This window comes from Rutidosis leptorrhynchoides, chromosome 4 (assembly GCF_046630445.1).
Source record: "Rutidosis leptorrhynchoides isolate AG116_Rl617_1_P2 chromosome 4, CSIRO_AGI_Rlap_v1, whole genome shotgun sequence".
In the NCBI taxonomy this organism is placed as follows: domain Eukaryota; kingdom Viridiplantae; phylum Streptophyta; class Magnoliopsida; order Asterales; family Asteraceae; genus Rutidosis; species Rutidosis leptorrhynchoides.
In genome coordinates, this window is record NC_092336.1 from 90,117,307 (window position 1) to 90,130,449 (window position 13,143).

Here is a 13,143-nt window from a genome sequence, read left to right on the forward strand (position 1 = left end):
TTATTTCATATATAAAGGTTTAAAAAGCTTTACGTAGATTATCAAATAATGATAATCTAAAATATCCTGTTTACACACGACCATTACATAATGGTTTACAATACAAATATGTTACATCGAAATCATTTTCTTGAATGCAGTTTTTACACAATATCATACAAACATGGACTCCAAATCTTGTCCTTATTTTAGTATGCAACAGCTGAAGCTCTTAGTATTCACCTGAGAATAAACATGCTTTAAACGTCAACAAAAATGTTGGTGAGTTATAGGTTTAACCTATATATATCAAATCGTAACAATAGACCACAAGATTTCATATTTCAATACACATCCCATACATAGAGATAAAAATCAATCATATGGTGAACACTGGTAATCGACATTAACAAGATGCATATATAAGAATATCCCCATCATTCCGGGACACCCTTCGGATATGATATAAATTTCGAAGTACTAAAGCATCCGGTACTTTGGATGGGGTTTGTTAGGCCCAATAGATCTATCTTTAGGATTCGCGTCAATTAGGGTGTCTGTTCCCTAATTCTTAGATTACCAGACTTAATAAAAAGGGGCATATTCGATTTCGATAATTCAACCATAGAATGTAGTTTCACGTACTTGTGTCTATTTTGTAAATCATTTATAAAACCTGCATGTATTCTCATCCCAAAAATATTAGATTTTAAAAGTGGGACTATAACTCACTTTCACAGATTTTTACTTCGTCGGGAAGTAAGACTTGGCCACTGGTTGATTCACGAACCTATAACAATATATACATATATATCAAAGTATGTTCAAAATATATTTACAACACTTTTAATATATTTTGATGTTTTAAGTTTAAGTCAGCTGTCCTCGTTAGTAACCTACAACTAGTTGTCCACAGTTAGATGTACAGAAATAAATCGATAAATATTATCTTGAATCAATCCACGACCCAGTGTATACGTATCTCAGTATTGATCACAACTCAAACTATATATATTTTGGAATCAACCTCAACCCTGTATAGCTAACTCCAACATTCACATATAGAGTGTCTATGGTTGTTCCGAAATATATATAGATGTGTCGACATGATAGGTCGAAACATTGTATACATGTCTATGGTATCTCAAGATTACATAATATACAATACAAGTTGATTAAGTTATGGTTGGAATAGATTTGTTACCAATTTTCACGTAGCTAAAATGAGAAAAATTATCCAATCTTGTTTTACCCATAACTTCTTCATTTTAAATCCGTTTTGAGTGAATCAAATTGCCATGGTTTCATATTGAACTCTATTTTATGAATCTAAACAGAAAAAGTATAGGTTTATAGTCGGAAAAATAAGTTACAAGTCGTTTTTGTAAAGGTAGTCATTTCAGTCGAAAGAACGACGTCTAGATGACCATTTTAGAAAACATACTTCCACTTTGAGTTTAACCATAATTTTTGGATATAGTTTCATGTTTATAATAAAAATCATTTTCCCAGAATAACAACTTTTAAATCAAATTTTATCATAGTTTTTAATTAACTAACCCAAAACAGCCCGCGGTGTTACTACGACGGCGTAAATCCGGTTTTACGGTGTTTTTTGTGTTTCCAGGTTTTAAATCATTAAGTTAGCATATCATATATATATAGAACATGTGTTTAGTTGATTTTAAAAGTCAAGTTAGAAGGATTAACTTTTATTTGCGAACAAGTTTAGAATTAACTAAACTATGTTCTAGTGATTACAAGTTTAAACCTTCGAATAAGATAGCTTTATATGTATGAATCGAATGATGTTATGAACATCATTACTACCTCAAGTTCCTTGGATAAACCTACTGGAAATGTTAAAAATAGATCTAGCTTCAAAGGATCCTTGGATGGCTTGAAAGTTCTTGAAGCAGAATCATGACCCGAAAACAATTTCAAGTAAGATTTCCACTCGAAATATGATTGTTATAGTTATAGAAATTGAATTAAAGTTTGAATATGATTATTACCTTGTATTAGAAAGATAACCTACTGTAAGTAACAAAGGTTTCTTGATCTTGGATGATTACTTGGAATGGATTTAGAAAACTTGGAAGTAAACTTGCAATCTTGGAAGTATTCTTGATTTTATGAAACTAGAACTTTTGGAATTTATGAAGAACACTTAGAACTTGAAGATAGAACTTGAGAGAGATCAATTAGATGAAGAAAATTGAAGAATGAAAGTGTTTGTAGGTGTTTTTAGTCGTTGGTGTATGGATTAGATATAAAGGATATGTAATTTTGTTTTCATGTAAAGAAGTCATGAATGATTACTCATATTTTTGTAATTTTATGAGATATTTCATGCTAGTTGCCAAATGATGGTTCCTACATGTGTTAGGTGACTCACATGGGCTGCTAAGAGCTAATCATTGGAGTGTATATACCAATAGTACATACATCTAAATGCTGTGTATTGTACGAGTACGAATACGGGTGCATACGAGTAGAATTGTTGATGAAACTGAACGAGGATGTAATTGTAAGCATTTTTGTTAAGTAGAAGTATTTTGATAAGTTTCTTGAAGTCTTTCAAAAGTGTATTAATACATATTAAAACACTACATGTATATACATTTTAACTGAGTTGTTAAGTCATCGTTAGTCGTTACATGTAAATGTTGTTTTGAAACCTTTAGGTTAACGATCTTGTTGAATGTTGTTAACCCATTATTTATTATAACAAATGAGATGTTAAATTGTTATATTATCATAATATTATGATATATAATATATCTTAGTATGATATATATACAGTTAATTGTCGTTACAACGATAATCGTTACATATATGTCTCGTTTCGAAATCATTAAGTTAGTAGTCTTATTTTTACATATGTATTTCATTGTTAATACACTTAATAATATATTTACTTATCATTTAACATAATTAACCAAGTGTATCAATATCTTAATATGATTCATATGTACCTAGTAAGACGTTGTTATAATGATAATCGTTATATATATCGTTTTCGAGTTTCTTAAATTAATAGTCTCATTTTTATGTATATAACTCATTGTTAAAATACCTAATGAGATACATACTTATAATAAAATCATGTTAACTATATATATAACCATATATATGTCATCGTATAGTTTTTACAAGTTTTAACGTTCGTGAATCACCGGTCAACTTGGGTGGTCAATTGTCTATATGAAACCTATTTCAATTAATCAAGTCTTAACAAGTTTGATTGCTTAATATGTTGGAAACACTTAATCATGTAAATAACAATTTTATTTAATATATATATAAACATGGAAAAGTTCGGGTCACTACATTAGTTCCCCCTGTAGGTTGCTAGGTGGAGCTTTTGGAAGTCGGCCAATTGTTTTGGGTAGTTTAACCCCAAACCATGCTCGTGTATCGTTTGGTCTAAAACTATCATATTAAGGTCGAACTTGTATTACATTTGGTAATGGCCTTCGTACCAAGTATGTAAACTTTGGATGAGTAAACGTTTTGTAAGAAATGGCTCATTTCATGTAACCGTTTAAATGGAGCATTAATGGTTATATTATTATACTGCAAAAAAAAAATTATTCGGGTTGAATACGGGTTGGGTTGTTTCAACAGAACACCAATATCATGTATTACCAATATCATGGGTCGAATTTGTTACCTTATATATAATATATGCATATTTTTTGATTTTGTGGCAACTGTTGATGCCATAATCGTTAATTCTTGATACTTGCAAGACACATGTGTAAAGAAATTAGCTGAAAAAATATCAAAAGATTCATCATTCACCCAAATGGTAGAGTAACTTCAGAAAACCTTTCATGGTGCTGAAGCCGGTGCGGTGCCACAGTTTGATACGCAGCAATACCATTGCACCTTGCAACGAGTTATGCAAAACCCTCGGTTCATGAACATGGCTGAACGCCTTGGTAGTGCCTTGGTGTAAGTCATACGTTAGTCGTTACCGTAAGTTATTTTAGTATTGTCAAGTTGTGGTTGCTGTATCAACTAAAAATCCAACTTGGTAATCTACTTTTAGTTGATTATGTCTTCCCATAAGAGAAAAATGAAAAAAAAAACTATCAAATTATATATCATAGCAATTGTACCGATTGTAGCTTGGAAGGCCATTTCTTTTGATAAGAAAATGAAGGGGAAAAAAGGAGTGTGCAATAGGAAAAAATAAATCATAGATAGTCTGTATACGCACTAAATTGTCTTAGTAATTATTTTATTATTTATTTATTTGTTGGTTATGATATAAAAGCAAAACATTCTAAGACTTCAGCTATTGTGCAGCTTCTATCTTTTTTTTTATGGCTAATTATTCTTCCATCTTAGATTATATACTACTATGACTGATTAATACATATGATTGTAAATTATATTTTCTTAAATGCAAATGGTAATAATATTGACATGTTATTGCATAACTCTCATGTTTGACTAAAAGTATAGGTATTGGAATGACAAAGATGTTCTAACATCACTGGGTGAAGCAATGGGTCTCACAGTTACAGTAGATCCTACAGCCTTTGCTGGAAATTCAGGAGCAGATGAAACTGAAGAAGTAAATGCGTATGAGTCTACTGTTCATCAAACTGGTAGCGTCGATGATGGAGGTATATACTCGATCTTCAACTGCTATTATTCTTTAATATTATGGTGTAATCATCTATTAATTGATACTCCGTACTTTATAAACAATTTCAGTCCATGCATGAATCAAGTGACCAAGGCTTATAGGAAAACATAGCATAGGAAGATATTATAAGTGGTTACATTGTTTGCAGGCTATGTACGGGTCTAAATGGGTAACTTCTTGGTAAGGGTCAAAATGGATTGGGTCTGGTTGGTTTACCTCTAACAGTTTTTGTCTGAATAACATTTTTTGTTTCATACCCTTTAGATTTAGATGCATGGTCTGATTTTAATTACACCTTCATGGCTACAACATTTGGATCAACAGAGCATGTACAAGTGTGCCAATGAATGAAATTACCAAGGATCGATCCTCTCAGACGTTGCTCTTTCTGGAGATAGTACTTGATTACTCATCTATCTGACCCGACGATAGTTGATGGAAACTACCAAGGATCGATCCTCTCAAAAGTTGCTCTTGCTGGAGATGCTATCGAGAAGTTATACGGTTTCCCACAAGACATTGAAGTGAGTTGCATATTTTGTTACAAATAAGTTAGTATGAAGTTCTCATTCAAAGGTTAGTATTCACATTGTTCAATATTAGAGACAAGGTTTGTGAAGCAAGTGTTCATAATTTTACCAATGCCTGAGGAAGGTGAAGTTAGTTGCCACCTTGGTATGTGGCATGTGTGTTGAGGATGCACTATTGCAGTTGCCATATGGATAATGATGGCCCAGGTCTCACTCCGAATTGTTTTCAAGATATGTTAGACGTTTTCAAACACATACCAAGTTCAAGTTTTGCATCATCGACAAATCCATGTTCCGACTCGATAGACTTTTTGTTCCATTTTTATAAATACGTGATTAGTATGATTACTTGAGCTATAATAGTACATTATTAATCAAGCCATTTTGAATATATCAAGTTATAAAGAAAAAAAGTAAAGAATCCCGCGAAATCGCGGGTTATAAACTAGTTTTCATTCATACTAGTAAATATTCTGGAAAAATGCTTGATTCGTCTAATCATATTCATATTCTTTCATGTAAAATATAATTAAAATTAATTTTAATATTTAATATAAATAAATAAATAACAAACGAAACGATGATTGTTTTCTATATTAAAATAATTGTAATTGCTTCATATAAAAAGGAAATAAAAAATAAATACAAATGTAGTATATTAACATGTTAAAAAATGTTGATTAAACATATTTTTAAACATATATATATATATATATATATATATATATATATATATATATATATATATATATATATATATATATATATATATATATATATATATATATATATATATAGGGAGAGGATCCAGTGAGAACTCAGCATGTGTGAGAACCTGATAACTCCAATTAGAACAATTTTAGTGAAATTCGAGCAATTTTTGGTGAAATTCGAGCAATTTTGGTGAAATTCGAGCAATTTTGGTGAAATTCGAGCAATTTTGGTGAAATTCGAGCAAAAAAAATTGGCGGGCGAACAAAAACAAGAAATTCGAGCAATTTTGGTGAAATTCGAGCAAAAAAATGGCGGACGAACAAAAAAAGGGAAATTCGAGCAAAAATGTTGAAATTCGAGCAATTAGAATAAAAAAAACAAGGGCTAACAAAATTGGATATATTAGAATAAAATTGGAGGTATTAGAACAAAATTTGATGTATTACAACAAAAAAACAAGGATGAACAATTTTAAGGTATTAGAACAAAATTGAGATGCATCTTGTAGAAGATGATGCATCTTTTTTTGTAGAACTTAAATTGTAGAACCTAAATTGTAGAACTTAAATTGTTCTAACCTCAAATTTTTTGTTCTAATTTCAAATTTTTTGTTCTAATATCAAAATATTTGTTCGATTCTACCTTTTTTTGTTCGAATTAGCCAAAAATTGTTCGATTCTACCTTTTTTGTTCGATTACATAGTTCTACAAAAAAAGATGCAAGTAGATGCATCTGTTCTTCATTTTCAAAAAACAGAGTATGAAGATATGGTGAAACTACCTTTAAAAAAAATTGAATTTTTTCAAAACAATTACAATTACAAAGTGGTGAAGATTACAACGCACACCACCACATCAACAATTACACTGAATATTGCACACCTACCTGAATAAAAGTAAAAGATCTCTTCACCATTAGGACTAAAGGTAACATGAGTTAGGTGCAAAAGTCAAAGATCTTGATCTTCACAAAAATTAATGTTAACAAAGTTGCCACGTAGCTATTCTTTATTTGCATTATGTGTCTCCAAACGTACTGCATAATTGATCTTGATCTTCACTATTGGAAGTTCAAAAGTCAACATCTATAGTAGAATATGAATAAATTTTAAGTCGCACTCTCTAAGAAATTGGGATTGTTGGAATCTTTCATTTTGGATGAGGTACTTATTCTGAATTTATGTTCCTTAAACTGTGGTTGATAACGATTATAACTATTTGTTATATGAGAGAATAAGCAACAATATATTAAGTTAATTTGGTTAAGGGAGATGAAATAATTGGGGAACTGAAAGAATTGGGGAAATTGAGATTGGGGATAAGAGGAATTAGGTTTTTGTAAATTGATCTGACCGCTGCCCTCACTTTATTTTTTAATCGAACAACCCTGAATTTGTTCGCCCGTCTCAATTTTTTGCTCGAATTTCGAGTTCTCAGGGTTCTCAGTCTAAAAATGTTCTCATTTGATCTCTCTACTATATATATATATATATATATATATATATATATATATATATATATATATATATATATATATATATATATATATATATATATATATATATATAAAACATATTTTTTACGAGTAGTGTTTTTTCCAAACTTGTAAATGATAGATCCACTATAATATAATGATTTCTTCCATAAATACTTTCAAATATATTATATCAAAAAGTTTGTGTAAGACATGATTTAAGGGTATTTTAGTAACATTAAGGTCACTCTCTGTCGTAACTAAACTATTCATCATCTTAATTTTCCACATCAGCGCCACATCAACATCAAAATCTATAACTAACTCATAACTAAACACTCCCTATCATGGTTAAAACAATACTCCACTTTATATACAATGTGAAAGTAATAAAGCATCAAGTCCACCAATAAAAAGTAACTAGGACCCACAATTGCTATAACTAGAGTTCATGCTTCTGTTAAATTGAGACCACCCCCTATGGATAGTTACCCGCCCATTACCCGCTCATTACCCGTAACTAACCATAGGCACCACTTAGTTACCCGCGTTAGTTACCCGCTTTCACCATAGATTTAACAGAAGAGTTATAGGAATTGCGGGTCCCAGTGCTTTTTATTGTTGGACTTGATGCTTTATTGCTTGTACGTTGTATATTAAGAGGAGTATTGTTTTAGTCATGATAGGGAGTGTTTAGTTATGAGTTAGTTATAGGATATTGGTGTTGATGTGGCGCTGATTTGGAAGGTTAAGAGGATGAATAGTTTAGTTACGATAGGGAGTGGCCTGATGGTGAGTGTTGGATAATGAAGCCTATAACTAATTCGTGCCTATGGCATTATACGGATAATGAATGCCACATAAGCTATGGTAACGGGTAATGAAGTGTAATGAAGCCCATATGAAGTGGTCTAAGGCCACTCCCTATCGTAACTAAACTATTCATCCTCTTAACCTTCCACATCAGCGCCACATCAACACCAATATCCTATAAATAACTCATAATTAAACACTCCCTATAATGGCTAAAACAATACTCCTCTTAATATACAATGTACAAACAATAAAGCATCAAGCCCAACAATAAAAAGCCACTGGACCCACAATTCCTATAACTAAACTTAAAACTTTCGTTAAATTTATGGTAGATGCGGGTAACTAAAGTGGGTAACTAGCTCGTGTCTATGGTTAGTTACGGGTAATGACGGGTAATGAACGGGTAATGAGCGGGTAATGAACTATACGGAGTGGTCTAAGTGAATCTATTAAAAAGAGAGTTGGAAATATTAATTACCAATTTTTTTATAAGCAACAAGCATACGAATAAAAAAAATAGTAATAATGTCAAAACAAAATCATAACAAAACACTGTTATCTCTATAACACCAAAATACCAATTGGTTTGTGGATGAGATTTTCATCCAACTAATAAGTGGATAAGGAGTTATGTAACACTATAACTATAGTGTTTTGAATACTGTCTAGAACACTATTTGTGGAAAAGTTAAGTTATGGAAGATGTTTTTGTTGTGTTATGGTTTTTGTCAAAAAAAAAAAAACTTATAATATAATAAACTGAAACAAATAGCAATACAAATAAATTAAAAGAAATAAATTCATTTGTAAAATATTTAAAAATATATAATTTAAAGACATAAATTATAACGATCAGTTAAAACAAAGTAACAAGCAAATCATCGTGATTGGATCAAACACCCTCATACATGTATGTATCATATAGGTCCTTGATTTTCCTCTTATATATGTTAGTATGTCACACCTCTGAACCGAAGACTCTTATGTATGTTAACAGGTACATGATACTCTTCATGCTCGATAATATTAAAATTGTTATTCTTGGAAAATCATGTTATTTAATGTAGTGACCCAAACTTTTCCATGTTTATATATATTAAATGAAATTGTTATTTACATGATTAAGTGTTTCCAACATGTTAAGCAATCAAACTTGTGAAGACTTGATTAATTGAAATAGGTTTCATATAGACAATTGACCACCCAAGTTGACCGGTGATTCACGAACGTTAAAACTTGTAAAAACTATATGATGACATATATATGGTTATATATATAGTTAACATGATATTATGATAAGTAAACATATCATTAAGTATATTAACAATGAACTACATATGTAAAAACAAGACTACTAACTTAATGATTTTGAAACGAGACATATATGTAACGATTATCGTTGTAACGATATTTAATGTATATATATCATATTAAGAGATATTCGTACATCATAATATCATGATAATATAATAATTTAAAATCTCTTTTGATATTATAAACATTGGGTTAACAACATTTAACAAAATCGTTAACCTAAAGGTTTCAAAACAACACTTACATGTAACGACTAACGATGACTTAACGACTCAGTTAAAATGTATATACATTTAGTATTTTAATATGTATTCATACACTTTTGAAAGACTTCAAGACACTTATCAAAATACTTCTACTTAACAAAAATGCTTAGAATTACATCCTCGTTCAGTTTCATCAACAATTCTACTCGTATGCACCCGTATTCGTACTCGTACAATACACAGCTTTTAGATGTATGTACTATTGGTATATACACTTCAATGATCAGCTCTTAGCAGCCTATGTGAGTCACCTAACACATGTGGGAACCATCATTTGGCAACTAGCATGAAATATCTCATAAAATTACAAAAATATGAGTAATCATTCATGACTTATTTACATGAAAACAAAATTACATATCCTTTATATCTAATCCATACACCAACGACCAAAAACACCTACAAACACTTTCATTCTTCAATTTTCTTCATCTAATTGATCTCTCTCAAGTTCTATCTTCAAGTTCTAAGTGTTCTTCATAAATTCCAAAAGTTCTAGTTTCATAAAATCAAGAATACTTCCAAGATTGCAAGTTTACTTCCAAGTTTTCTAAATCCATTCCAAGTAATCATCCAAGATCAAGAAACCTTTGTTACTTACAGTAGGTTATCTTTCTAATACAAGGTAATAATCATATTCAAACTTTAATTCAATTTCTATAACTATAACAATCTTATTTCGAGTGGAAATCATACTTGAAATTGTTTTCGTGTCATGATTCTGCTTCAAGAACTTTCAAGCCATCCAAGGATCCTTTGAAGCTAGATCCATTTTTCTAATTTCCAGTAGGTTTATCCAAGGAACTTGAGGTAGTAATGATGTTCATAACATCATTCGATTCTTACATAAAAAGCTGTCTTATTCAACGTTATAAACTTGTAATCACTAGAACATAGTTTAGTTAATTCTAAACTTGTTCGCAAATAAAGTTAATCCTTCTAACTAGACTTTTAAAATCAACTAAACACATGTTCTATATCTATATGATATTCTAACTTAATGATTTAAAACCCGGAAACACGATAAACACCATAAAACTGGATATACGCCGTCGTAGTAAAACCAGGGGCTGTTTTGGTTGGGATAATTAAAAGCTAAGAAGAACTTTGATTTAAAAGCTATACTTCTAGAAAAATGATTTTTCTTATGAACATGAAACTATATCAAAAAATCATGGTTAAACTCAAAGTGAAAGTATGTTTTTCAAAATGGTCATCAAGATGTCGTTCTTTCGACGGAAATGACTACCTCTTTCAAAAATGACTTGTAACTTGTATTTCCGACTATAAACATATACTTTTTCTGTTTTGATTCATAAAGTTAAGTTCAATACGAAACCGTGGCCACTGGAATCACTCAAAACGGATTAGAAACGAAGAAATGGCGAGTAAAACAAGATTGATAAAAACTACTCATTTTACCTACGTGAAAGTTAGTAATAAATCTATTCCAACCATAACTAATCAACTTATATTGTATATTATGTAATCTTGAGATACCATAGACATGTATACAATGTTTCGACCTATCATGTCGACCCATCTATATATATATTGCGGAACAACCATAGACACTCTATATGTGAATGTTGGAGTTAGCTATACAGGGTTGAGGTTGATTCCAAAATATATATATATATAGTTTGAGTTGTGATCAATACTGAGATACGTATACACTGGGTCGTAGATTGATTCAAGATAATATTTATCGATTTATTTCTGTACATCTAACTGTGGACAACTAGTTGTAGGTTGCTAACGAGGACAGCTGACTTAATAAACTTAAAACATCAAAATGTATTAAAAGTTTTGTAAATATATTTTGAACATACTTTGATATATATGTATATATTGTTATAGGTTTGTGAATCAACCAGTGGCCAAGTCTTACTTCCCGACGAAGTAAAAATCTGTGAAAGTGAGTTATAGTCCCACTTTTAAAATCTAATATTTTTGGGATGAGAATACATGCAGGTTTTATAAATGATTTACAAAATAGACACAAGTACGTGAAACTACATTCTATGGTTGAATTATCGAAATCGAATATGCCCCTTTTTATTAAGTCTGGTAATCTAAGAATTAGGGAACAGACACCCTAATTGACGCGAATCCTAAAGATAGATCTATTGGGCCTAACAAACCCCATCCAAAGTACCGGATGCTTTAGTACTTCGAAATTTATATCATATCCGAAGGGTGTCCCGGAATGATGGGGATATTCTTATATATGCATCTTGTTAATGTCGGTTACCAGGTGTTCACCATATGAATGATTTTTATCTCTATGTATGGGATGTGTATTGAAATATGAAATCTTGTGGTCTATTGTTACGATTTGATATATATAGGTTAAACCTATAACTCACCAACATTTTTGTTGACGTTTAAAGCATGTTTATTCTCAGGTGAATATTAAGAGCTTCAGCTGTTGCACACTAAAATAAGTACAAGATTTGGAGTCCATGTTTGTATGATATTGTGTAAAAACTGCATTCAAGAAACTGATTTCGATGTAAAATATTTGTATTGTAAACCATTATGTAATGGTCGTGTGTAAACAGGATATTTTAGATTATCATTATTTGATAATCTACGTAAAGCTTTTTAAACCTTTATTTATGAAATAAAGGTTATGGTTTTTTTTAAAAATGAATGCAGTCTTTGAAAAACGTCTCATATAGAGGTCAAAACCTCGCAACGAAATCAATTAATATGGAACGTTTTTAATCAATAAGAACGGGACATTTCAGTTGGTATCCAAGCGTTGGTCTTAGAGAACCATAATTTTGCATTAGTGTGTCTTATCGAGTTTGTTAGGATGCATTAGTGAGTCTAGACTTCGACCGTGTTTACTTGAAAAAAAAAAGAGATTGCTTAACAAATTTTGTTGGAAACTATATATTTTTAACATGTGAATATTATGTGATATATTAATCTCTTAACGTGTTTGATATTATGTGATAGATGTCTACCTCTAGAACTAGTCCCATTGACTCACCTAATAATAATAATGAAGAGTCAAATGTAAATTGGAATGATTCGTGGACTGATTCACAAGTTCCCGAAGAGGAACCGGAAGAAGAGTCGGAACCGGAAGAAGAATCGGAAAGGAAGAAGAATCGGAACCGGAAGAAGAACCAGTGGGGGAATAATAAAACGGTTAAGTAGAAGAAAATCCTCAACCAACCGACCAAAGTTAATTATGGTCAACGGTGTTTCCACCAAGGAAGCAAAATATTGGGAGGATTACCAATTCTCCGATGAATCGGATCCCGACGAGGATTCCGATGATGTTATAGAAATTACCCCAACTGAATTTAAAAAGGCAAAAGAGAACAATAAGAGAAAGGGCATAAAAATAGAGAAATCTGATTCTAACCCCGA